Raw genomic sequence first — 6,000 nt, forward strand, 5'->3', positions numbered from 1 at the left:
AGCAGGCTCCCCGCTGAGCAGGAAACCCGAGGCAGGGCTGGATCCCAGGAACCCGGGATTGTGACCTGAGCCAAAGGCAGACATCCAACAGACTGAGCCACCCAGGGCCCCTGGTATCATTGTTAAGAGAACACCAACTATGAAAATCTCGCTTATAACAACACAATTTATGATTTTACTAAAAAGAAAATTAAAAAATCAGTTTTTTGAAATAAATATGTAATAATTTATGACTCAGGTCATCATCATCATTTTATTATCCATCTAAACATTGCCAGCTCGGGTGGATGCCCAGGCATGAACAAGGATAATTAAATTTAGTCATATTTGATATTTTGCCAATTTTCAGTCATATAAAAACACAACTTTATACATGCTTTCCATTCTTGTGGTTATGAAGAAATTTTTGTCAAAGTAGGAAGATAACTTGTTTATAACTTTTAACTCTCTCTGCATGTTGCCTGTGGTTCTCCCACAAGCTGTCCTGGCCTTCACACTTATAAGGAGGGAAGGAAGGAGCTTCCCTGGCAAGGCTCACATGAAATAATGGATGTAGATAGGCTATAAAGTACCATATAATTTTAGATACCATTTCAGACTTATTTCTGGGTTAAGAGTGTGCTATATGGAAAGAAAAGACAGCATATTATTATAGACATCTTTGGTTACATCATCACCACAACAGTAGGTCTATCTTGGTGGTATAGGTTATGGAACTATTAGAATAAACTCCCAAAGGAGGTCTGTTAATCATTTAAATGAAAGGATACCTGTCTTTGGTCATTTAAGTATAACTAAAATTATAAGCAAAATCTGAAGTCAGAGTTCCCTTTTGCTTTATGATTATTAGGGATTTCCCTGGGATACTAAAAATCCTCTCTACTCTTGTGTATATTGTTATTTAGCATTAGTTTTTGCCCCATTGCCCAAAGCTACAAGTCATCCTCCTTCTCCTCCGAACGGGTGATCAACCACTAAATCCTATAAATTCCCCGAACTACACGTCTAAAATCTATTTTACTCACCCTGTTACTGTTTTATGCCATGCAGCCCTCATTTCTTCCCTGCAACAGCCTCTCTGCCTTCAGCCTCACCATCCCCTCTGTGCATTCTCCCCAGGTCTGAACCCTCCCATGACTCCTCATCACCCTCAGGATGCAGCCCAACCTTCTCAACATGACCAGAAGGCCCCTGACTGCCTTTCCACCTCATCTCTCACTTTTCTTTATTTCTCTGAGGTCCTCTTTGAAAAGCCATGCCCTCTCATCCTTCACCTTGACAACTGCTATTCCCTTCTGGAAGAATCTTAAGGAAGCAGGTTGATTACCTTTGCCTGCAGAGGGCATTAGAAGGGTGTGTGTGTGTGTGTGTGTGTGTGTGTGTGTGTGTGATAATTTACATTATTCTTACCCTTGCATTAGAAGGGTGTGTGTGTGTGTGTGTGTGTGTGTGTGTTTGAGATAATTTACATTATTCTTACCCTTGCATTAGAAGGGTGTGTGTGCGTGTGTGTGATAATTTACCTTATTCTTACCCTTGCCTTCTTTGTAGAGAACACTCTGGATTTTCTTCATCCTGAAACCTTTTTCAGATATTGCTAAGATTTCTTACCCTCCATTTCCTACAATCTGTTTACATGCACACTAGGTAGCTAAAATAACAAGAGAGCCAGCAATATATTCTATTTTATTTCCCTTTCTCTTTGTCCTTCCTTCCCTCCTTCTCCTGCTTGTGTTTGCTGCTAGCTGGCTATTCACCACTTCCATCAGCCTGCTGTCTCCTTGTCATTCATCTTCCTCTACCACCTGCCCAGCCTGGTCCTCAATGCCACATTCCCATGGTTAAATGGGGAAAACACAAATTCCTTGATTTATTGTATAACCATCTCTGCTGTGTATTGCTTTGCTAATTTTGTTAGTCCTCCAGTCCAGACATACTCAATGTTCCCTGCTTATAAGGCAGTCAGTTACAGAATGCTGGTACCACTAATTACAACCCACATGCCCCATGGCCTCTGCTCACCATGCCCCCTCTATGACCAGCCCACATTCCACCCTCCCTCCACCCCTTGTCCACTTCTGTCTTCTTTTCCTAAACTTCCACCACCTCAAAGCATTTGTGCATAGTAGGTGGACAAAGAAAAGTGCTTTGAAACGAATCTGAGTCCTATTTCCCCTAGCCTGTATTTGAACATAATTGAGTCTCCCCAATTAGAGCTTCCATTTGCCCTCATGGAGTTATACAAAGTGCATTTGTTTATGTTGTTTATATTACAGGTGTTTGCTTTGTTTTCCATCTGTTCCTCCTGTCTTCCCCAACTCATGAAAATAACCTCCTTCCCCTTTCCTCACCTCCTCCCACCCCACCCCCAATCGTAGACTCACTGGTGTACATCCTCAGCTCTTTCAAGAGCGGGAATTAAGGACAGCTCAAAGACTAATCCTTGACCTTTGACAGCCACCAGAACCTCCCACTATCCTAACTGGCCCTGTAAAAATCGCTCCCAAAATTCTGACTAGTTTAAGACAATTTTAACTACTGAATTTTTGGCTTTATTGCATAGTAAGAGTATTTCACAATAAACTAATATTTATTATCACCGTCCTTCCAGAAAGAAAAGCCATTGTAACACAGGGAAAAGGGGCACACAATCACTTGAAATCTCCTAGCAGTTCTTCAAATGAAGTCAATATAGCTTTAGAAACAACATGACAGGGGCGCCTGGGTGGCTCAGTCGTTAAGCGCGTCTGCCTTTGGCTCAGGTCAAGATCCCAGGGTCCTGGGACCCACATCGGGCTCCCTGCTCTGCAGGAAGCCTGCTTCTCCCTCTCCCACTCCCCCTGCTTGTGTTCCCTCTCTCACTGCGTCTCTCTCTGTCAAATAAATAAAGTCTTTAAAAAATAAATAAATGCTTTAAAAAAAGAAACAACATGACACCTTGTCCTTATTTTTCTTTGCCAAGACCAGCCAGCACTTGGGAAGTAGTTCTGGCTGAACTATCTAGTCCCCTAAATAATTATTTTTTTCATTCACTCATTCAATTCATTCATTCTTTCACTCAAAAACATTTGTCAAATACCTAATTTGTGCAATGTAGTGTGAAGTCAACTTCCTGAGCTCATAATTCATTCAGCAAATGTTTCTGAGCACCTACTATGCTACCCTCTGGAAATTGGGACAAAAAGCAATCTTTATTCTCAAAGCATTTGTAATCTATTTAGAAAAAAAGCAAAAACAAAAAATTAGAGTGAGAAGGTCTCAATTTAGGACCCATGTATTATGTCTACACTTCATAGGTCTTTGAAACACTTTAATTTGTTGTGTGTGCAAATTTGACATCGTGGATTGGTTTATGTCTAGCTCCCCATGAGACCTTGAGGTCCTTTAGAACTGGGACCAGGTCTGTTTTCACTCGCTACTATCTCTGCAGCACTTACTGGGCATTGTTGGGTGAACAAACTAATAAATGTTAGTGTGATGAATCTGACATCTTTATTATCAAGTCCAAATTCCTTACCACGTCACCTTAACTCTTCCACAATCTACTGTTTGAGCAAAGCCCCACAACTCCCTTCTCATTTTATAATCTAGCCCATCTGGGTAGCTCTCCGTTTCCTAAACAGGCCTATGGATAAATTTGGCTCACACTGTTTTCCTCCCTTGGGACATCTCCCATCTCAGATCCTTCCACCCCTCCCTTCATTGTTTATTGACTTCTTTCCCATCCTTCTTTATTTTTTAAAAAAAAATTTTATTTATTTATTTGAGAGAGAGAGAGTGAGAGAGAGAGAGCGCATGAGCAAGGGGAGGGGCAGAGGGAGAAGCAGACTCCCTGCTGGGAGCCCGACATGGGGCTCAATCCCAGGACTTCGGGATTATGACCTGAGCCGAAGGCAGACGTTTAACCAACTGAGCCACCCAGGCACCCCTTCCATCCTTCCTTTTCTTTCTTTTTTTTTCTTTGCATTTTATATTTTTTATTTAAATTCAATTAACATATAATGTATTATTGGTTTCATAGGTAGAGGTCAGTGATTCATCAGTCTTATATAATACCCAGTGCTCATTACATCATGTGCCGTCCTTCATACCCATCACCCAGCCACCCCAGCCACCCACCCACCTCCCCTCCAACAACCCTCAGTTTCAACCCTCAGTTTCCCATCCTTCTTTAAAGTCTCAAATCCTATATCTGTGAAGCATGTGTTTGAGTTCCTTGGGAAGGAAACTGAGAGGAAGTTGGGAGTGTGGGGAGATTAAGAGGGGGAACTGTTGAGATTAGCACTTATGGGATGGAAGGAAAGGAAGCAGACTAGGCAAAGAAGAAGCTGGGCTGCAATGAAATCTCAACAAAGACTGCAGCCAACCCAAGGAACTCGAAGCTGAGGTTGACTTTCAGGGTCGCCTCTCAATGTAGTGCATTGTACTGCAGGCTTTTTTTTTTTTTTTAAAGATGTATTTATTTATTTGAGAGAGAGAGTACAAGTGTGCACATGTGAGCAGGGAGTAGGGGCAGAGAGAGAAGGAGAGACAATCTCAAGCAGACTCCCTGCTGAGCGTGCAGCCCCACACAGGGCTCAATCCCAGGATGCTGAGATCATGACCTGAGCCAAAATCAAAAGTCAGTCACTTAACCGACAGCCACCGAGGCGCCCCAAAGTGGGGCCTTTAAATTCCTGCATCAGCAGGTCACCCAATGCAGACTGCCTTTGGAAAGAGATGTGGTCTTGGGTGAGAAGAATAACAGCACTCTCAGCAGCTAGGGAAATAAATCCCATCCTTCAGCGGGGAGTGGGCACAGCACATAGCATTCACTACACCAATAGTCTCAAGTTTCAGCACCCATCAAAATCACCCAAAGGGCCCCAAATCCTAGAGTTCTTGATTGAGTAGATCTGGAAAGGACCTAAGAATTTATATTCTAGAAGTTTCCAGGTGATGCTGATGCCACTGAACTGCAGACCACAATTTGAGGACCACTATACAACACACTGTAACCACAGAAAGCCTCAACCCATTCACCATTTACATTGCTCTCACTCCTTGCTATCTTGTGCTATGTAATTTGTGTGTGCCATCTGTTTCTGACTCTTATCCTCTTGAGATTGCAAAGCTCTACAGGCCATGTTATGGTTTATGTTTGTTAGGGACTGAATATTTGTATGCCCTCAAAATTCATACGTGAAAGCCTTAACCCCCAGTGTAATGGTATTGCCTCCTGTGGGGGGTAATTAGGTTTAGATAAGGTCATGAGGGTGGGGCCCTCATGATGGAATCAGTGCCTTATAAGAAAAGGAAGAGATACCTATGTCTACCTGTGCTGTCTCTCTTTTTCTCCACAAGCACACAGCAAGGAAAGGCAATGTGCACACAAAGACAGAAGACAGCTGTTTATAAGGCAGGGAGAGAGCCTCCCCAGACATGGAACCAGCCAGCTACTTGATCTTGGACTACTCAGACTCCAGAACTTCAAGAAATAAGTATCTGTTGCTTAAGCCATCCAGTCTATGGTATTTTGTCAGAGCAGCCCAAGCCCACTAAGATAATATTCTTCCTCAAAGTACATGGAAACCACCAGTGGAGTTGGAGCAGAATGGGGATGTGACCACATTTATACCTCTAAAAGAAATGGCTACAGTGGGAAGAATGGACTTGCTTTGGAGGACAGAGGGTTTGTCAGACAGGATCCAGGGACACCGATTAGGGGATTGCTTATAGTAGTCTGAGGGAGATCCGCAGCTTGGACTACCAAAGGTGGAGAAAAACAGACTGAAAGGTGTATTTAGGAGACCGTAGTGCCCAGCCCTGCAGATGGACTAGATGTGGGAGATGAGAGAGGTCAAGAATGACGCTGCAGGCAATGTCCACAGGAGCCAAACTGTGGAAAGAGCCTAGATGTCCATCGACAGATGAGTGGATAAAGAAGATGTGGTGTATATATATACACATACATATACACACACACACACACACACACACAATGGAATATTATGACAGATG

This window comes from Callorhinus ursinus, unplaced genomic scaffold (genome assembly GCF_003265705.2).
Source record: "Callorhinus ursinus isolate GAN/ISIS: 27379988/994484 unplaced genomic scaffold, GSC_fseal_2.0 scaffold15, whole genome shotgun sequence".
In the NCBI taxonomy this organism is placed as follows: domain Eukaryota; kingdom Metazoa; phylum Chordata; class Mammalia; order Carnivora; family Otariidae; genus Callorhinus; species Callorhinus ursinus.